The sequence below is a fragment of the Dipteris shenzhenensis genome, chromosome 1 (genome assembly GCF_047967505.1).
Source record: "Dipteris shenzhenensis isolate YYH24624 ecotype China chromosome 1, Dip_SZ_1.0, whole genome shotgun sequence".
Taxonomy (NCBI): Eukaryota; Viridiplantae; Streptophyta; class Polypodiopsida; order Gleicheniales; family Dipteridaceae; genus Dipteris; species Dipteris shenzhenensis.
The window spans coordinates 30389363-30395866 of record NC_141596.1 but is presented as its reverse complement, the minus strand read 5'-3'; positions in this window follow the sequence as shown (position 1 = coordinate 30395866).

Here is a 6504-nt window from a genome sequence, read left to right as displayed (position 1 = left end):
ACAGACAGTTCATTGGTACCTTCTTCAATGACATAATTGTCTTTTCTAAGTCCGAAGAAGAGCACAAGGAACATCTTGCTACAGTGTTTCAAGAGCTAAGAAATCATCAGCTCTATGCAAACAGCAAGAAAAGTGAATTCTTTCTATAAGAGATCCATTACTTGGGGCATATAATATCCAAAGATGGGATACGGATGGATCCGGCAAAGATCCGAGCCATTCAAGAATGGCTAGAGCTAAAAACTGTGCATGAAGTTCGAAGTTTCCTAGGCCTGTGTTCTTACTACCGAAGATGTATCTGGCATTTTGCAGATATCTCCACTCCACGATCTTACTAAGAAAAATGCAGCTTTCAGATGGGAAATTCCTCAGAAGAAAGCCTTCACCACACTCAAAGAGAGGCTAACCATAGAGCCAATCTTAATAGTTCCAGATTTGTATCAGCCATTTGATGTGGATTGTGATGCTTGTGGGGAATGTGTTGGGGCTGCGTTGCATCAGAATGGTCATGTAGTGGCCTATGAGAGCAAGAGACTCCGAGATGCAAAGAGATATTTGGAAATCTATGAGAAAGAGTTATTGGCCGTAATTCATGCCATCCATACATGGAAGCATTATCTTTTGGGTGCATATTTCAAAACAGATCATCAAAGTCTGAGATACTTTTTTACTCAGACAAAGCTTTTCAAGAAGCATATGAAATGGGCAAACATGCTATCAATATACCATTTTAAGATTGTCCGTACTCTAGGAGTTCGAAACACAGTGGCAGATGCCTTGTCCCGAAGACCCCAGGTCAACAATGTGACTATTGCTTATCATCAAGACCTAGAAGACACGAGGGAGCAATATACTAATGATGCATATTTTGGTGAGATTTTACAGCAAATGCAAGAGGGGCAGTCCACTAGTCACTATTCCCTAAAAGATGAGTATCTAATGAAAGATGACTGCCTATGCATCACCCAAGAGATGAGGATAAAGATTTTGGAAGAATGCCATGCACCTCCCTATGCTGGGCATAGGGGAATTACAACAATAACTCAAGCACTAGAGAGGTATTACTTTTGGCCAGGGATGCAGAAAGATATACATCAGTTTGTTACTGAATACCTTATATTGTTTCGTTTTTATGTTCCTTTTCGAAGAAATCAAGAAATTGCATTCTTTAATCCACTTAACAAATTTACAATATCATGGTTGCGGACACCTCCCTTGGTGGTTTTGCTTGCTTGCCCTTGTAGAATGGATGGGGAAAAAGTAAAGCTATTGTAAATGCATCTTCTAAAGCTTCGCATATTTATGACGTAAAGAGAGCATCCTGCCAAATACGTTTATGTCAACATTCACTTGTTCTCATTCAACAAACGTATTTTCAGTTAGATCTTTTTATCAGAAAGTGAAGTATGATATACGAAAGGCACCTGGCTTACTTATGCCTCTTCCCGTGCCTCAGGCACCATGAGAGAGTATTGCAATGGACTTCATTTTTTATTTGCCAAGATTGAAGTCAAGGAATGATGGGATTTGGACTATCATTGATAGATTCAGCAAGCAAGCTCATTTCATTCCGATTCGTAAAACCATAAAGGCAGATCATATGGCTAAGCTTTTCATGGCACAGGTCTTTAAGCACCATGGTATGCCTAAGTCCATTGTCAGTGATCAAGATCCCAGAATGACCACTCTATTCTGGAGAGCTTTATTTGATAACATAGGGACGAATCTGAATTCTTTCCATCCCTAGACAGATGGTCAAAGTGAAGTAGCAAATTCTACAGCATTGGATATGCTGAAATGCTATGTGGGTGACCAAGGTTCAAACTGGAAAAAGTACCTACCATTGGTAGAGTTTGCTTACAATAATACAATTCACAACTCTACAAGCAAAGCCCCCTTTGAGGTCATCTATGGGAAGGTGATTCTGCCACCTATCCTAAGGACCAAAGATAAAATATTTGCAACTAATCAGAAGGGGATTGGGTACTTTTGAAGTTCAAGAAAGCTAGGCTCCGCAAGTTTAAAGGCAAGCAAAAAGTGTATGCAAAGTTATCTCCCAAGTACTATGGCCCTTTCAGGATTACAGAAGGAATAAATGAGGTTGCATACAAGTTGGCATTGCCAGCGCATTGGAGGATTCACAATGCTTTCCATGTGAGTCTTCTAAAGAAATTCCACAAGCCAAAGCCTACAGAGCCAATAGTAGAGGATCCACCAGAAGTGGATGGATCTAGAGGAGGTTCTTTAACCAATATAGTAAGGAAGCACTCACAATTTCTCTCGATAATATAGTGTTTTAATTCCAAGACCAAATCATTTTTAAAACATGTTGCAATAGCAGATTGTGTACCGTACTATACGCAAAGGCCCTCAGGGCAAGGAGTTTTACAAGTATCTTGTAAAATTCAAGAACTATATGGCATTGGACGCCAAGTGGATGGATGATACATGTTGTCCAATCATCCACAGCTTTTGGATGCTTACAAGGAAGCTTTTCACTTAAGGTCAACTGAATAAAAGCCGAGGGGATGTCACCACAATGTAAATATCCTAAGTCAAAGTTCAATTGAACATTTATTTGATCATAATTAAAGAGTTTTCCATCTAGGTTAATTATGGTCAAAAGAGTTCTTTTAATGATCAAAGAATTAACTACGGTCAAAGATACTTGACTCTGGTCAAGTAAGCCTAATTTCGATCGAGGAGACTTAGTTCATTACCAAGAGGATTAACTGCGGTTAATAAGAGAACCATAGAGCTCACTACGATCAAAGAGTGTTGACTTTGATCAACAAGACTTGGCTCACGCCAAGAGGGTTAACCTCGTTAACCAAGGTGCGTTGACTTTGGTTGGAGAGACTTGGCCATAATTAAGGCGCTCTGACTGATGATCAAGCCCCTAATTACAACCAAGAGGGTTGACTTTGATCGACCAAAAATTGTGTTCTATATTTTGTTCACACGTGTTCAATGGGGACGCCCACCATGACTAGGATTAGTCCACAGTCTATTATTTGCATGAAAAAGCACTAACAATTAATGGGGGCCATGGTGGTGCGCTTTAACTAATTGTTACAGGTACTATGAGGGGCTAAAGACCCAAGCAATTTGGAGAGTAGCAAGCATTTTGAAGGCCACCCGCGTGACCAAGTGCTACGAAGACCCCAGAAATTGCCCTTAGAGACATGTAATAGGATTTAGTCCAGATAATTTACAAGTGGCATGTTGCCATTTTGGATTGAGCTTGAAGCTCTTGTAAAATGGATTCACGTTTGAAATTTGTAACAGACAACTCTACGCTAAACTATGTATTCGAATCCTCTCTTCATGAATAAAAACCTTCTGGGGGTCCAGCCCGACAATTGTCCTAGGCCCTAGTGTGTTTGGAGAGAGAGAGAGAGAGAGAGAGAGAGAGAGAGAGCAAAGGAGAGAGTGTTTGCAGTTGATTTGTCAAGGAGATTGCATGCCCCACCTGTCCTTCGCATTTAAAAGAATGTGCTCCTATCCACTTCGAATTATAGAGCATTGTCCAGCCTTCTCAAGTCCCTGCTGTCCCTTTCTCACTTGGTAGCCCTTCTTTAGCTTTCTTGATACACGTCCTTGTTGCCAATCACCCTTAGTCCCTTCTAACTGCAGCTCTCTTCGGCTGCATGTCTCCTCGTCCAAGCAATAGTCAATTCCATGGTCCATACAGCACCTTAGACCGAAGGTGTAGAGTCATGAGTCATTACTCTAGTATGTTCTACAATTTGATCTAGTAATTGGTTTCAACTTTCACCTTGAGAAGCAGTGGATAGAATGAGGTGGCAAGTGAATGCAAAATCAGCCTGATTTGAAGCAACAGTAGGATTTTCAGGTACGTCTTGAAATTACGAGTATACATTTAAAGAAAAGGGGACACATCCGACTCCCCCCCCAATTTTAAAATTTTATTTTTACTTCTTTTAACCTTTTTGGTACACATACAGTACCATTCCATACGAAAATTTCAGTATGGTATGCGTACCAGGACTACCCTGCTTTCCTTTATCGAAGCTATTGTGGCAACCTGCTAGATTGTAGCCTTGAACATGGGCAAGTGAAGACCCTCCAGAGCATCCCTCCTGGGACATTTTGGGGGCTCTGAGAGGCTGTGGGACGTGCACCCTGTGGTTGACAAGTGGCAGCTTCTGCTGCTCCAACAATTGGTATCAGATCCAACAATTGGTATCAGAGCTGGACTGCATTTGGCTGCTTTGCAGCCACTCACAGCTGACGTGTAGAGGGCTGTACTGTATTGGCAGACTGAAATATGGGCTGACTGTCACAGGATGTGGCAACCCGTGGCAGCCTGGCTGATGCTGCAGTGGCAGAGGTCGTGTGCCTGACAGACTATGTGTGCTGATCACACGAACTGCAGCGGCGGCTCCTAACACCTGTGGACTGTTTCTGACAGGTGACTTTTGTTGGGCAGAGACTGGCAGCCACTTTTATACCTGTTGATAGTCCGTGTAATGTGATCCTAGCAGCAGTCGTGTACACGTGGAGTTGACCAGAATGCACCTGGGGTGGGGTTGGAGAAAGAATTGATGGCCTTCACTTCTCATGGCAACACGTGGATTAATTGTCCCACAATAATTGTGAGACCCTTGAATATATTGGGCTAGTGAAGACTCTCGATAGCATCCTGTCCTGGAACTTTTTGCGAGCCCTGAAAGGCTATGCATGGCTATGGGACAGAGTTTGGGACCCCCACACTCGGTGCATCCTCCAGTGAAGAATTGACAGCTTCTGCTGCTCCAATAGTCACTGTGTCTTACTGTCAACCCCATAGCAATCACAGTTCCAAAGCTTGAGGAAAGATGGTGCAAACCGCCTCATTGAATAGCTTTGCCAAGATCTGGCCACAGGTGCTAAGCCCCTGTGCAATGTACTAGGTGCATAATGAAGAGTTGAAAATTATCTACATACACAAGTATACCAGCATCTAAGACTAAACCGAGAACATGAAAGAAAAGAAGACTTAAGAAAATACTCAGAGACAAATGACATTCTGGGTCCTCCTCATCTCTACGGGGCTTATTGGAGGACCTACATTCATTCCATAGAAGGCGGCAAGAACTACAACTTGCAGATCACCCTCAAAACCTTGTTGGGACGAACCATCATATATAAAAGCTGCAGAGTGAGCTGAAACCGCCATGAGAGCATCTCGTCTATCATGGACCTGCCATCCCGAATATAGCCACCGCCATGCATGCCATATGGCAGCCGACCACACGTAGATCACCATGCAAAGAGGTAAGCCACCACAAGGTTTGTATCTCCGACACCTCCCTCAAACCAAGGCTGGGGGCAGAATCCACCAACAGGGGGTCACAAAAACAAAAAGCTTCCCCAAACAAAAGGTAGAGTAAACCGAACCTAAAGAGGAGTCCATCAAAACAAATGGAAGAGGAACAGTCCAGGAAAAAACTCGTTGCTCATGGCCAAAGATGGAGAGATAAACTAGAACCAAAATATAGCTGTCTCCAGAAATACCACGAGGAGCTGCCTTATTCATATTTGCAAGAAAAGATGCTAACCTAAAATGCCTAGCTGTCCCCGACTAAGCTTGGACTGCCAATCACCAAGCCTGCGAATTCTTCCACCATGTGTAGATTCTTTGCTCACCTTTTCTTTTGACGCTATGGCATCTCGCTTCTTGAAACAATAATCCTCTATGTGCCCTGGTCAATTGCAGCATAGGGCACAGGTTTCTTTCATCCCTCCCTCTTGTTGGTCGCTGCGCACACTCATTCTTCGCTGATGTCGGAGTTACGATGTCACTCATCGTCTAGTAGAGTCACTATCATCTCGTCCGGCAACATGCCTACATTCACTCGGAAAATTTTGTATATCTCATCATAATTAGGAGGACGGCTGGACAACAATACCGCCTTCGAATCATCTTCTTCAACTTGCACACCCACGATCACAGCTTGCTTCTGTTTGCGTGCATCATTTCTCTCAACAATTTGGTTCCCCAGTTCCTCCCTCATAGCAGGTTTTGCTTGCACGAAATTTACTGTTGCAGCATGTTTCTCCTATTATTTCCACTACTCAAGCTTTGGAATTGGAGGAACCTTTTACTGAGAGGGAACTATTAGATGCAATCAAATCCTGTGGCAGATGCAAATCTCCAGGATGGGATGGTCTTACAGTCGAGTTTTTTCTAGAATATTGGCCTCTTTTGAAGCATGCATTGCTACATATGGTGAATGCTGCATGGCCAAATCAGAAAATGCCAAACACATGGAAGAGAGGTCTTGTTAAACTCCTTCCAAAAAAGCAAATTTGTGAATCTTTGGCAGACTGGAGCATGTCCTCTAATACGACAGAAGCATATACCTAGATGAATCCAGGAACATTCCCAAACTCATCCTCTAAAAACACAACATAGTGCAGTTTCAATCCCACGAGAGTCACTCATAAGATTGAAAACCATAAACTCCATCACGCATAGCAAGGACTAGCTACTATGGC